Source organism: Microcaecilia unicolor, chromosome 7, assembly GCF_901765095.1.
Source record: "Microcaecilia unicolor chromosome 7, aMicUni1.1, whole genome shotgun sequence".
Taxonomy (NCBI): domain Eukaryota; kingdom Metazoa; phylum Chordata; class Amphibia; order Gymnophiona; family Siphonopidae; genus Microcaecilia; species Microcaecilia unicolor.
Window position 1 is genome coordinate 287,186,718 of NC_044037.1, and position 15,004 is coordinate 287,201,721.

At 41.8% G+C, this 15,004-nt stretch overlaps 1 protein-coding gene across 1 annotated transcript in view; it reads left to right on the top strand.

The window, feature by feature from the left end:
* The window catches only part of LOC115475141 (transcription factor CP2-like protein 1), a 75,885-nt gene that overhangs the window by 18,267 nt on the left and 42,614 nt on the right, over positions 1-15,004 (top strand). The window lies entirely within an intron of this gene.

Below are 15,004 nucleotides of genomic sequence, written 5' to 3' on the forward strand. Positions count from 1 at the left end.
GGGGGGGGGGGGGCCAAGGAAAAAGGATAATTGCTGGGTGACTGGAGGGGGACCAGGGGAGAGAGGAGAATCGCTGGGTGGCTGGAGGGGGGGGGGCAGGGGACAGAGCAGACACGCTCGCACCCAGCAGTCTCACTCTCTCACCCAGCAGTCTCACTCTCTCTCTCTGTCACACACAGTCACTCTCACACACACACTCCAACAAAAACCTTGCTAGCGCCCGTTTCATTTGTGTCAGAAACAGGCCTGATTTCTAGTTTGAGTATAAAGGCTCTGGCTCTGTTTTCTATAAACACCTCAAGGAACTTCACATGTTGCTTTTTAGAGCTGAAGCACAATAACCTGTGATAACCCACTACAGGCTAAGCAGGTAGAGGAACTATGAGGAGAGAGACTGGGTAAAGATGGAAATTGCCTTAGCACAGTGGTTCCCAAACCTGGTCCTGGAGGCGTCCCAGCCAGTCAGATTTTCAGAATACCCACAGTGAATATTAATGTGAGATTTGCATGCACTGCCTCCACTGCATGCAGATCTCTCTCATGGATATTCATTGTGGGTATCCTGAAAACCTGACTGGCTGGGATGCCTCCAGGACCAGGTTGGGGAAAAAAAAACAAAGAAAATGACATTCAAATTATGTATGGTTGATACGTTACTCCTGCACGGTCAGTTGTTTTCCAACGGTATTGCTGGGGACAGGGAGGGAAAGTGTGGGGCATGTTTTGAAGGCTCTGTTCAAAAACCCGAGCTTATCGGCTGTCAATCCAATATAAAATTCACAGGCTTGCAGTCCCCAGGAATCCCAGTATCTTACTCAAAGGCCTGGCCTGGAACTGACCATGGTGCTAAATATTTGTCTCCAATAGTACTTGATTGCTACCATGATTCTGGTGCAATTTTGGAAGAAAAAGAGCCTCCCCCACTTCAGGTTTAGTTTTCTAGATTGCAGTATGTTTAAGATACAGAGATACCGGTTGTAGAATGCAATAAGTCCCTTTGTAAATAAGAAAAACTGTGGGGTCCCATTGCTGGTTTCCTATATTTGATCCATAGTTTTATTTTTCAGATGCCTCACAACCCCTTTTCTAGGATAATCCACTCCTGGATTACTTTACTTTTTAGGGACTAATTTGATTAGGCAATGGGGGTGTGAAGAAACAGTGTACTTTAAGCCTGTAAAACATATTGGATATTTTCGTGTTTTAATTATGTATGAAGCGTATTTCTCCTATTTGCCTACAGATAGTGCATGTTTATGCTTAAAGCTGTTACAGAGGACTGACTTCTCTCTCTTCTTTTTTTTTTTTTTTTTTAGTTTGCACACAGATAATAGGAAGTTCCTGTAGTGATGTAACTAGGTTTTATTTTAAAATTTGTTAACTGGGCTCTGATTGGGCTGGAGTTTGAAATTACCCAGCAGTTGTTGCTGGCTGTTGCTTCAGTCTTAGCCTGGAAGAAGAGAGAGAGACAGATCTCTTTGCTTAGGCTCTGTGAGCAAATATATTTCCAGATCTTCCCAGGTACTGTTTAGATAGTATACAGATGTTTAGTTTTCTAATTGGTTCATTTTTCAGTTACTTGTTACTGTTTGCTATTTGCATATATTTTTTTCTCTCCACTGTTCCAAGTTTTGAGAATAAACACATTTGTTTGTTCTTTCTGTCTGAACTGATAAAGAATCCTGGTGGTTTGTGTGTTGGGTCTGTGAGTGCTTTCTGGGAACTGTGGGACCACTGGGAGTGTCCCACATTTTTTGTACTTTAGATTGTAAGCTCCTTTGAGCAGGGACTGTCCTTCTTTGTTAAATTGAACAGCGCTGCGTAACCCTGGTAGCGCTTTAGAAATGTTTAGTAGTAGTAGTGGCTCCAGTAACTTAGAAATCATTGGGGATAATTTCAGAGCGGGAGACTTGCTCAGAGGCGGTTGTGACCCAGTCGGTGGAAGGAGGGTGCTAGTGTGGAGCTTGAGGGGCAGGTGCAAGCAGACCTGAGCTGTGCTGGGGATAGACCCTCTAAATGGCTGCGGGGTAACCCCAGGCGGGTGGCTAAGCGTTTAATGACAGCGACCCCAATGTTCCCTTCTTAACTGATTTGTTTTGCCCTGTTTTGTTGAGTTTAGAACTGGCCCATTTCTGTTTTTTTCTTTTTATTCTGGGATAAATTGAAAACATTGAAATTAAAATAGAAGTTATACTGACAAGGCAGCAGGGTTACCATTTGCTGGTTGTTTTGGGTTGTTCTTTATGTGGCATCTGTGACCATTATGGTTTTTACTGTCTGTTGTTGTACTTTTTGTGATTTATCTAATTTAAAAGACCTCTTTAAAAAGAATCATGTGGGTCCCATATGCTGAGATTATATTCATGCCCCTTTCTGACTTCACATGAAACTTCCTTTAAATTAGTCCTCTTACTTTCTAACGCTTATTTCTCCGTCTTATTTGTCTCTGTATTCCACCTTTGCTTCCATCTTATGATGTATATTCAAGTGTTTTATTGCATGTTGTGTTGACATTTTAAGTAGCATACTATGTCATGCATGTACTGTTGTTTGAATATTTTTACTGCTGTAATTGTCTGCCTACATTCAACTTATTCTTGCTGTACACTGCCTTGGGTGAATTTTCCTAATAAATAAATATGCAGTAATCAGCAAGCCTTTTTCCCTTTTTATAATACTAGTTGTGATGTTAAAAAAAAACAAAAAAAAACCCCCACCTATATCCAGTGTCACTATCCAGATAGTCCAGTGATGGGCAACCTTTTGAGCTTGGTGTATCAAAATTCGCCAAAAAACCGAGCATAACTCGGGTGGTGTGTCACTTCGAGAAAAATCACTGCTACTAGGACCGCTACCGGGCTCAGAACTAACCTTAAAGCCTCCTTTCACGTCACAGCAAGCAGCAGCAGGGCAGACCTCTCCTCCTTCCTTCTGTGCTCCGCCCTCGCGGACGTTACGTCAGGCGAGGGCGGGACACGGAAGGAAGGAGTGGCCTGCCCTGCTGCTGCTTGCTGCGACATGAAAGGAGGCTTTAAGGTTAGTTTCTGGGAGCGAGGAGGGAGGGCGGACCACACTGCGGCGCCGCCGCGTGTCATCGAAAATGGCTATGCGTGTCAGTGCTGACACGCGTGTCATAGGTTCGCCATCAGGGAGATAGTCAGTGGTGCTCACAATTAGTAGCTATATATGTAACCATGATATTCGTCCTGCATAGCTGTAGCCAACCAGTTTAATTCAGAACAGCTTTTTGTCAGGCCTAAATTAAAACTGCTTAAATGTTACAAATAATGGCTGTACCACTATACCTATAGTTCAGTCTAGCACTATCCAGACGTGAAGGACTGGCCTAGTGCTTAAAGCAGCAGGCTGTGAAGTAGAGAGACCACTAGTACCCCTTGCAACCTTGGGCAAGTCACTTACCCGTCCATTGCCCTAGGTATAAACTTAGATTATAAACCCTCTGGGGATAGAGAAGTATCTACTGCACCTGAATGTAACTCATCTTGAGCTACCACTGAAATCCATAAGAACATAAGCATTGCCATACTGGAACAGACCGAAGGTCCATCAAGCCCAGCATCCTGTTTCCAACCGTGGCCAATCCAGGTTACAAGTACCTGGCAAGATCCCCAAACTGTACAATACATTTTATGCTGCTTATCCTAGAAATAAGCAGTGGATTTTCCCCAAATCCATCTTAATAATGGCTTATGGTCTTTTCTTTTAGGAAATTATTCAAACCCTTTTTTAAACCCTGCTAAGCTAACTGCTTTTACCATGTTCTCCGGCAACGAATTCCAGAGTTAAATTACACGTCGAGTGAAGAAATATTTTCTCCGATTTACCTTCATTGCATGCCCCCTAGTCCTAGTATTTTTGGAAAGTGTAAAGCCAAATACCAAGAAATGAATAGCAGCAGATTGTTTAGGAGTTTTTGGGAACTGAGAGGCATATTTTCAAAGCACTTAGCCTTTCAAAGTTCCATAGAAACCTATGGAACTTTGGGAGGCTAAGTGCTTTGAAAATATGCCCCTATAGTACTGCAGAAAATTCACATCTAGGTGACATTGTATGTTTAGCAGCAGTCTGACAATAGCCAACCCTCCCCCCCTCTCACACACACACATACGGCAGCGATTTAGTTAATACGCTTTCTCATAAAGCAGTTCTTTACAAAGCTAATGCAGTCTTTGAATGAGACTCAGTAAAGCCTTACACATGCCTGTGGGATGGATTTGTTCCCATTGTAGATACTTTTGAGTTGGAGATATCCATCTTTTTGTTTAAAAAAAACAAAATTGCTATCATTTGTGAAATGATTACCTTCTGGCTAGTGACTCCCCTGCACTGTTGCTACTCCACATAACGAGCTTAACAAGTGCTTGTTTCTGAGAAACATTACTTCTTTGATTTTTAAAATCCTCTGTAGCAATGTTGGTATTTAAAGCCTAATCCTATTTCCTGTGATCTTGCACTTTCAGAGGCAAGAGGGAAAAAAAAAAAAAATCAGTCAGCAGATCGAGAACAAACTTTCATAAATGGGGGGGGGGGGGAATCTTCTTTCATGGAAATCAGAAAAAAATTCACCTCCTTGCATGCATTAGGCCACTGCGGTTTTTAAAAGAAGAGATTCCGGGGTTGTCTCACTCCATTTCAATCACTGATCTCTTCTCGTGGAGTGGTTCTAATTTCTGGGCAAAGCCTCAAATTCTTAAAATTCTTCTGATGCAGTGACTGGCGTTCAATTTACTGTGAGGTACTGTTAATAAATCCTAGCACGACTGTGTTTCAGTTTGAGGTTCAAGGCAGTTTACATCATAAAAAAACTCATGCAAAAGTAAGGACTTGCACAAACATAAATAAAAATCAGTAAAATGTACTAAACAAAGGTTTTAGCTTCTTATGAAGTTGCATATAGTTTACTTCCAGTCAGATGTACGGGAGAAATTCATTCCATATAGCAACTGTCCATATGGGAAACATTGCATCAAATTGGCGGTTCAGATGCATGCCATTAAAAGCAGGGAATTTCAACAGAAAATGATCTCTTACCCGGGAAGAAGTAAAAAAAAAGGAGCGCAAAAAGAATTGAATAAGCAATTCGGATGTGCTACCATAGAAAACATGAAAAATCACACGGACAACTTTAAAAGTAATACACGCTTTTAAAGGAAGCCAACGGAGCCTCGTATACTGAGAAATACTCTCGTATTTTTTCAAATGGAAAAACCAATCGCAATGCTGTATTTTGTATTAATTGCAGTTTATTCAACAATTTAACACTCAATCCCTCGTAAAGAGAATGGCAATAATCCAGGTGGGACAACACCAACATCCGGACTAGTAATGCAAAATGAGTAAGACTGAATCAATTAGTGGAGGAGTGGCCTAGTGGTTAGGGTGGTGGTCTTTGGTCCTGGAGAACTGAGGGATTGAGTTTGATTACCACTTCAGGCACAGGCAGCTCCTTGTGACTCTGGGCAAGTCACTTAACCCTCCATTGCCCCATGTAAGCCGCATTGAGCCTGCCATGAGTGGGAAAGCGCAGGGTACAAATGTAACAAAAATAAAATAGATACTATTGTAGATTCTACATGGAATGTTGCTACTATTGGAGATTCTACATGGAATGTTGCTATTCCACTAGCAACATTCCATGTAGAAGGCTGTGCAGGCTTCTGTTTCTGTGAGTCTGATGTCCTGCACGTACGTGCAGGACGTCAGACTCACAGAAGCAGAAGCCTGCGCGGCCACATTGGTGATCTGCAAGGACCGACTTCTAGTGGAATAGCAATATTCCATGTAGAATCTCAAATAGTAGCAACAGTGGAGGAGGAGTGGCCTAGTGGTTAGGGTGGTGGTCTTTGGTCCTGGAGAACTGAGGGACAGTTCGATTCCCACTTCAGGCACAGGCAGCTCCTTGTGACTCTGGGCAAGTCACTTAACCCTCCATTGCCCCATGTAAGCCGCATTGAGCCTGCCATGAGTGGGAAAGCGCAGGGTACAAATGTAACAAAAATAAAATAGATACTATTGGAGATTCTACATGGAATGTTGCTACTATTGGAGATTCTACATGGAATGTTGCTAATATTGGAGATTCTACATGGAATGTTGCTAGTGGGACTCTGGGAAAGCGCGGGGTACAAATGTAACAAAAAAAATTGTAACTGCTGCATACGGTAAAAAATTTGTTTCCAAAGATTAACCTGCGATTCAAAAGTAAGCAGAGTCCAAGATTACTCCTAAAACACTTGATTCTCTATCTACCTTTTAAGGTTTTCCCATTAACCAAAGATAAAGTGGAAAGGACAAACCCAAAGTACTTTAATTTTGATTGGATTTAGTTTAAGCGTATTCTTCACGGTCCACTGTTGAACTTTGTCCATACAGTGCAAACTCTATAGCAGCAGGTATCATCTACTGTAGTGAAAACTGGTACTTATATCAGAATATCTGCATAAGAGAACAGACACTCACCATCCATAAGAGAGATTTCCCAGAGAGCTCATAAAAAGATTATACAACATAGGTGACAGTGGAGAACTCTGAGGAACCCCAAAATACAAACGCCAGCTCTTGTATAACACACCTTCTTTCCGCACACTATAAGACCGATTTACATAGAAGTTCCCGAAACCAGTTCAAGACCGGAGCCATCAATTCAAGCACGCCCAGTTCCTCCAATAACAATCCATGTTCGACTGAATCAAATGCAGCCGAAGTGTCATATTCTAATGAGAGTATCTGTTTAACCCTACTTAAATAATCTCTAATCTCTGTTGTCAAAGTTAATAAAAGGGACTCTGTGTTGAGGTCTGAACCCAAACTGAGACAGATGAAGACAGGAATATTTATCTATATAGAGTGATAATTGGTAGTAAGACTCCAAGAATTTTGTAAGTATGGGGATCCCTTCAAACTTGAAGTAAGGGACAAATCCATCTCTTGAGACTTGAGAATAAAGGGCCTCCATTGCCCCATGTAAGCCGCATTGAGCCTGCCACGAGTGGGAAAGTGCGGGGTACAAATGTAACAAAAAAAAAAAAATCTGATCCATCCCTATGGGAAATCTGCCTGAGACCAAAAGATTGTTAAAAATGTAACTAGCCATATTTGTAGGTGATTAGCTAACAAATGAGGAGTACAGATATACAAAACACCGTGACAATGTGTAAACTTAGGCAATAAAGTACATAAGCAATCCCACCCTGGGAAAAGACCAAGGGTCCATCGAGCTCAGCATCCCACCCACGACAGCAGCCAATCCAGGCCAAGGGCACCTGGCGAGCCTCCCAAACGCACAAACTCTACACACGCCACTCCTGGAACCGTGGATTTTCCCCAAGTCCATTTAGTAGTGGTTTATGGACTTGTCCTTTAGGGAACCGTCTAACCCCTTTTTAAACTCTGCCAAGCTAACCGCCTTCACCACGTTCTCCGGCAACGAATTCCAGAGTTTAATTACGCGTTGGGTGAAGAAAATGTTTATCCGATTTTGTTTTAAATTTACTACACTGTAGTTTCATCGCATGCCCCCTAGTCCTAGTATTTTTGGAAAGCGTGAATGAACAACTTCCACAGTAATGGAATCAAATGAATTCCATACTAAATTTGCATGAATACCAATATCAGATCTAACGCTGTTCTCTGTATATCGTGTTATTATTATTTTTTTTTTGTTACATTTGTACTCTGCGCTTTCCCACTCATGGCAGGCTCAATGCAGCTTACATGGGGCAATGGAGGGTTAAGTGACTTGCCCAGAGTCACAAGGAGCTGCCTGTGCCTGAAGTGGGAATCGAACTCAGTTCCTCAGGACCAAAGTCCACCACCCTAACCACTAGGCCACTCCTCCACTATTTGAGATTCTATATGAAATGTTGCTATTCCACTAGCAACATTCCATGTAGAAGTTGGCCCTTGCAGATCACCAATGTGGCCGCGCAGGCTTCTGCTTCTGTGAGTCTGACGTCCTGTACTCTGCGCTTTCCCACCCATGGCAGGCTCAATGCGGCTTACATGGGGCAATGGAGGGTTAAGTGACTTGCCCAGAGTCACAAGGAGCTGCCTGTGCCTGAAGTGGGAATCGAACTCAGTTCCTCAGGACTAAAGTCCACCACCCTAACCACTAGGCCACTCCTCCACTCCAGATAGATATTATAGATAGATGTGTGATCTTTTACAAGATGGAACTGCTCCGTGAGAAAAGGTCTGTGATTTAAATCGAGAGGCTTTTTCCAGCATCTTTGCCGGTGTTTCTACTCTTTTTTTAAAATACGAGACCTCTTATTTTATTTCATAATCCCAACAGCTTACTGCATGCAGTGAGACACTTTTGTGTTTTATGGCTGATGGACCAGATCTTTTTCTTCGTGATTGTGAATTTTGTTATCATCTCACGATATGATATTTAGGCTACTTCTGTGTCCCAAGTTCCATTAAACTAGGTCTTATTAAACGTGAGCCCAAGTTTTGCTTAGAGCCTTAAGCGGCTGCTTAATACTGTCCTTCCGCTGCCCCTTGTGTCTCTGTGAGAGATAGTTCATGGGAAGGTGTGGAGGGAGGGAGGAAGGAGTAATAAGGGCGATTGTCAAAAAGTTCAGACAATTAGGACTAGTAGGGAAGGGCTGGGAGGGATTTGAACAATGGTCAGGAACAGAAAATAGAACCAGTCACCCCACCCCTGATCCCAATTGTGGAAGGAAGCCTATGTGGTACATTTTTTTCTTTTAAAAAAAAAATAAGTGAGGCCTTACTGGTTTTAGATCATTTGAGCAGTAATGGGAGTAGAACTCAAGAAAGAGCCAGCCTCCGTGCATTTCGTTGTAGCAGGGATGCTTGAAAGTGGTAAATGATAGGATAATTTAGAGATCACCTTTAGGGTAGATTTAAAAATGCAGGGATGAATGGCAAGCTTTCACCTGTACTGGGGAGGAGTGTAGTTTTTGTTTAGTAAAAAGTAATGACTTGTCTTTGCAACATAAATGGCCTATTGTTTGGTAGTAAGAATGAAAGGTTTTGATGGGGGAGAAGGAAGGGGAAGTTAATTGATTGGGAGGGACCGTGAAATTGAAGATGTAGCCGCGTGGCGGTGCCTGTGTTGGAAGAAATGCTGTGCTATTTCTACTCTGTGTTTGAGAACCAGGATAAAGTCCCTGGAGATGTCGCTTGCTTCTAACAGAATGCGACATCAGTTAATGTCATATATATCCCCGCAATCATTTTATTTTCCTTTCATTCAACCACATAAAAAAAAGCTCAGACAAATTAAAACTTACACATCGGTGGCGTAGCCAAGGGTGGGCTTGGGTGGGCCCAGGCCCACCAACTTTGAGCTCAGGCCCACCGGTAGCAGCACACCTATGATGTGGCCAACAGAGATTCCCAAGCTGAAAACTCCCAACTGTACCTCCTGTGTACCTTATAAATAGCAGATCGCCTGCAGGAAGCAGCGACTGATACATACTGCTTACACCGGCCCCACAGCCTTCCCACTGACGTATTCCCGCCTATGCGGAAACAGGAAGCTGCATCAGTGGGAAGGATGTGGGGCCTACAAGAGCAGTGTGTATTAGTTGCTCCTCACTGAGAATCTGAAATTTAAAAGGTGTGCAGGAGAGGAGGGATATTTGAGAGACCATATGGCATGCAGGCAAGAGGAGAGACCAAATTACCTATGGGATGGGGTGGGGTTCTTCTGCCCACCCATCTTGGGCCCAGGTCCACCCAAAATTGGGTGTCTGGCTACGCCCCTGTTACACATTTAGCACTCTAGCTGTCTGCTATTTCATTAATACTCTGAAGTGGTGATTCTCATAGTCCATAAATGTTGTTCAGTGTTCGCACGTGTCTGTGGAACCGCACTCGACGTCTCTGGGAATGTTTGCTATTTTCATTGATGTATTTGAGTTGGTTGCATAAGAAATATACAAATCCTCAAGTGTTTGCTAAGATTACGTAGTGCTTGTGTGCAAATGTTTTGTTACCTCTTTGAAGTCTTTAGTGCAAACATCTGAAGGTATTCTGTGCAGGCCAACATCGGCATACTTTTCCTATAGGATAACAGGGTATAATTTATTTATTTGTTGCATTTGTATCCCACATTTTCCCACCTTTTTGCAGGCTCAATGTGGCTTACATTATGCCGTAAAGGCGATCGCCATTTATGGAATAAGAAATACAGAGTAGTGTTACAATAAAGTTCATAGATGTTGAAGTACAATATAAAGTAAATTAGATAAACAGTTCATTTCAGCATAAGAGATAAGGGGCTAAATCGTTAATGTTCATTGGTGGCAAATTGAAACAATCAGGTGAAGGGAATACAATTTCATCTGGTTCTGATGGAGTTTAGATGTTAGGTCATTGGTGATGGGTCATTATGGTATGTCGTCTTAAACAGGTTGGTCTTTAGTAACTTCCGGAATGCTTTTAAGTCGTGCATTGCTTTTAAGGCCTTTGCTAGTATATTCCACAGTTGCGTGCTGATGTAGGAGAAGCTACCTGCATTTATTGATTTGTATTTAATTCCTTTGCAACTGGGGTACTGGAGGTTCAGGAATGTGCGAGTTGATTTTTTTTTGTGTTCCTGGTTGGCAGATCTATGAGGTCTGACATATATATCGGGGCCTCACCATGAATGATTTTATAAACCAGGGTACAGATTTTTGAACGCAGCTCATTCCTTCAGTGGAAGCCAGTGCAGTTTTTCTCTTAGGGGCTTAGCGCTTTCGTATTTCCCTTTTCCAAATATGAACAAGTTTAATAATAAGTTTAACAAAATAAGAAATCCTTCACAAAGTTAATATTGCAAATAACATAACTGTTTGTTTATTCTTGGTTATTAATAATAACTCACAGTTTTTATAGTTATATATAAAGCCATAGTGCGCCTATAGATCCGTGCCAAAGTCGTGTATTCTGTAATGACGCGTGCAACTTAATTAGCTTAACAAGCCAATCAGTGTTAACAGCACTTAGCAAGCAATAATGAGCACTAAATGGCAATAATTAGAATTTATGCACACAACTCACTGAGTGTGTTCTGTAATGCGCTGTGCCTAATTTCTAACGCGCGCAGCCAAAAAGGGGCGTGGTTATAGATGGAGAAATGGGAGTTTCGCGGGCATTCTAACATTTACGCATGTAGTTATAGATTATGGCCCAGTGTGCATAAATTTACATGTCTGGATTTACGCCATATTTTTTCATTGGCGTAAATGGATGCGATTAGTTTTAGGCACTGAGATAATCAACTAAGTGTATCCTATATACTGCGCCTGAACCTAGGCACCACTTATAGAATACACTTAGGCTAAAATGTTTTCCGCACGGATCTTTTAGGCACCATATATAGAGAATTCCCCCCTCCCCCCCCCAATTATACATAGGGGCTAAGTGGGGAAATGGATGCCCAGGTCAGGCATTCACATTTCCCCCAATATTTTTGCAAAAGGCTCTGCCGATTTGTGCGTAGTTGTAACTCTAGCCATGCTCTGCCCAAGCTATATCGACTCCAGGAACAGATTATGCAAAAGTATGTGTGCTGCTGCTGATTACATCTGCATTTGTTTGTTTATACACCCCCACCAGTTTACGTGTGCCAGTTTCCACGTAGAAAAACAAGCTGAGCGATAGCCTGTGCTGGTTTGTATTTTTTTTTAAACTCTGCTCACTGTGGGCTTTTAATACCCAATTATTCAGTGCCAGGCTGTCCCAAGATGTACTAGTCCTGAATGTTTGGGGATTGGGCGGTTGCCGGCATTTATTTCATTACCAGCAATATTCAGATCAGTACCAGGATTATGTTACTCCACTACTTATGCAGCTCCACTGGCTTCCGATTTACTGTTGTGTTCACTTTAAAATCCTGCTGTTGACTCATAAAGCCCTATTATCTGGGTGAACCACTATCCTTGTCTTCTGTGGTGTTCCCTTATACACCGACCTCTTCCGTAGGCTCTCTGGATGCTAATCGTTTAGTTGTACCAGGTCCCAAGGGAATCTACTAGAAATTCGGCCTTTCGTCCTCCCTCAAATTGTGGAATTTGTATTTATTTATTGGGATTTATTAACCACCTTTATGAAGAGATTCACACAAGACCGTGTACAGCAGGTACAGTTTAACATAAAACTTACAATTTTGTTAACAGTGTAACAATAGTAAAATAACCAAGAATAAACATACCTACAATAAAAGAGGTAAACCTGAAAACAGTAAAATTGAAACCTAATAATAGAACTACCATGAAACAGTATCAAAAATATACACATTTAACAGCAGTGAAATTCAAATACCAGAGATATATAATACAATGTTAGCTTAATACTAATGATATACCTAATAAACAGCATTGGATCATTCAACTAACATAGACTTGATGCTAAATAGTTTCTGTCTTTACATCTGTAGTGAAATGTCCCTATATAGATTTAAGAATCTCCTAAAAACTCATTATACATTGGCCTATCACTTCCCAAGTTGAATCTGCTCAGACACACCATTTTTTTTTTTTTTGCCCTTCTGGATCGATGGATACACTGATTATATTGTAGAATTTGCTTGGATGAGTGTTCTTGAATGAATGTTGTTAACTTTCCTTTTTAACTGGATGGAGCTCTTTCTGTTTGTTTATACTTTTCTGGGGCAGGGGAATATCTTTTTGGTTGGAAGGGCCACACGAACCAATCTCCAGCCACATCTCCGAGTTCTGTAGTTGCTGAAGTAGTTTTGGGCAAAATATTGGTGAAGCCATGGCCTCGGTGGCCCACTCCGTTCTGTTGCCTGTGCTTTTACATTGTACAATGCTTAGATATGCATTGCCATTTACAGGCGGTGTAGCAAGTTTAATAAATATAACTGCCTGGAGAAAGTTAGGATAACTTTTTTGCTGTGTTAACTTTATCGAGGTAGTTATATGGTTAGTGGACTGGGAATCATTGCTAACAAGTAAATCCAGGTTTTGCCCAGACTGTGCCCCTGGATTGCACCGACATTAACCTCTGGATTCTATATATGGCGCCTTAATTTCCGTATGGAAATCGAAGCGTATTCCATAACAATGCGCATAACTTAATTGGTTAACTAGCTAATCAGCACTGTTAATTGGATGTTAACAAGCAATTAGCACTAAATGGCATTAATTACGATTTACACGCACAACTCGCTAAGTGTATTCTGTTAACGTGTGTAAATTCCAAGTTGCGTAGTTGAAAAAGGGGCATGGGCGGGTCATGGGCATTTCGAAAATCTATGTGCATTATTATTGAATACACCCGCTCTGCACCTAATTTAAGCATCGGGATTTACGCCAAGTAAAACGTGGCGTAAATGGATGTGACCCAATTTGGTCACGTGGAGAGGCGCTCGGCATATTCTATATATCGCGTGGAAATTTAAGCCGATTCTATACGATATAGGCATATTTTAGAGAATACGCCTAGGCGTGGTTTTTTTTTTTTCTTTTAACTGCGCAGATTTTTCAGGCGCTATATATAGAATCTAGCTGTAAGTGGGATAGTGCTGCAGTGGCACTAGCAGGTTAAGTGTCGCTGATTATCTGGGCATTATCTGGTCAACGTGAGTTAACTGGGTATCAGCTACTTCCTGGTTAACTCGCACTGAATATCAACCTTATGCTTTACACACTGAAGATGCTTTTGTGAATTTACCTCCTTCATGTATCGCTGCAGATAGGATGTGATATGTTTTGAATGAGACTTCAATCCCACCACAGAATTTAGCAAACTTCCTCCAGATCTGGATTAGAAGTGTGTGTTTTGGGAGGGGGGATGGGTGGGAGCAGCTCATTCTTCTATTAAACACTGTAACTTATCTAGAGCCAAGACCTGTATTTTGGCAGAGAAGTGCGCATCTGTATGCCCAGGATGTATAAGAGCAGAGAATATCAGCACGTGTGCATAAACGCCCTAAGTAGTATTTTATATGGCCTCGTGTAAGTGCTATAGCAACCAACTGCAAGGGAAGTTTACATGTGGGAGGGCAGGGGGTGGGGGAGCATGGGCAAGACATGGTTGTGTCCAAAAATGCGTGCAACTTGTAGAATACTGTATGTTGCATGCTTTGTTTGCTGCTCTTAGGCATCCCATTTACACTGGCATAAACGGGCGAGCTTATATTTGGGTGTGAAGTCAGCCACTCAAGTGGAGGAACGAGGAACACTATGAGCGTAGAAAGGTAAACAGGGGAGTAGTGTGGACAAGAAGACGCTTCCAAAAACACAAGAGAGTTGGAGGTTGTCATACATGAGATTTATTCATGGAAAGCCACTAAACTACTATACACGGCACCGTGTTTTGGCAAAATTGCCTTCCTCAGGAGTCTTATTGTAAATATGAAACGCGAATTCATCAATAGTGCGTCAACACATCATAATGACGCTGAGACGGGGCAGTCTTGAAAGACTTGGGACACACCTCAGAGAGAGTATAGACAGCCGATGACTAGCACTACCGAAAGCTGCAGTAATTGCTACCAGTAGCGCTAGTCATCGGCTGACTCTATACTCTCTCTGAGGTGTGTCCCAAGTCTTTTTCAAGACTTTTCCATCTCGGCATGTATTGACGAGCTATTTGATAAATTTGTGTTTCATATTTACAATAAGAATCCTGAGGTAGGCAGTTTTGCCAAAACGCAGTGCTGTGTCAAGTCATTTAGTGGCTTTCCATGAATAAATCTTGTGTATAGAGAGGAAGGTAATCCACCGAAGTGAATGAACACAAACTGTTTGTCTTCTATAGACTACAAAGAGATGCTACGCGCTTGATATTAATCTGTCAGTCTTTTTCAAGACTATCCACCAGTATATTCGTTTTCCAGACTACTTATCAGCATATCCATTCTCCAAGCCATGAGGATCTTTCAAGATAATTGGATAATAAATCCTTTTTTCAACCCATGTGGATCATTCAAGACTCCTGAGGCAGGCCTGTGGCCAAAACACAGTACTGTCGAGTCTGTGAATAAAGTTGTTTGCTTCAT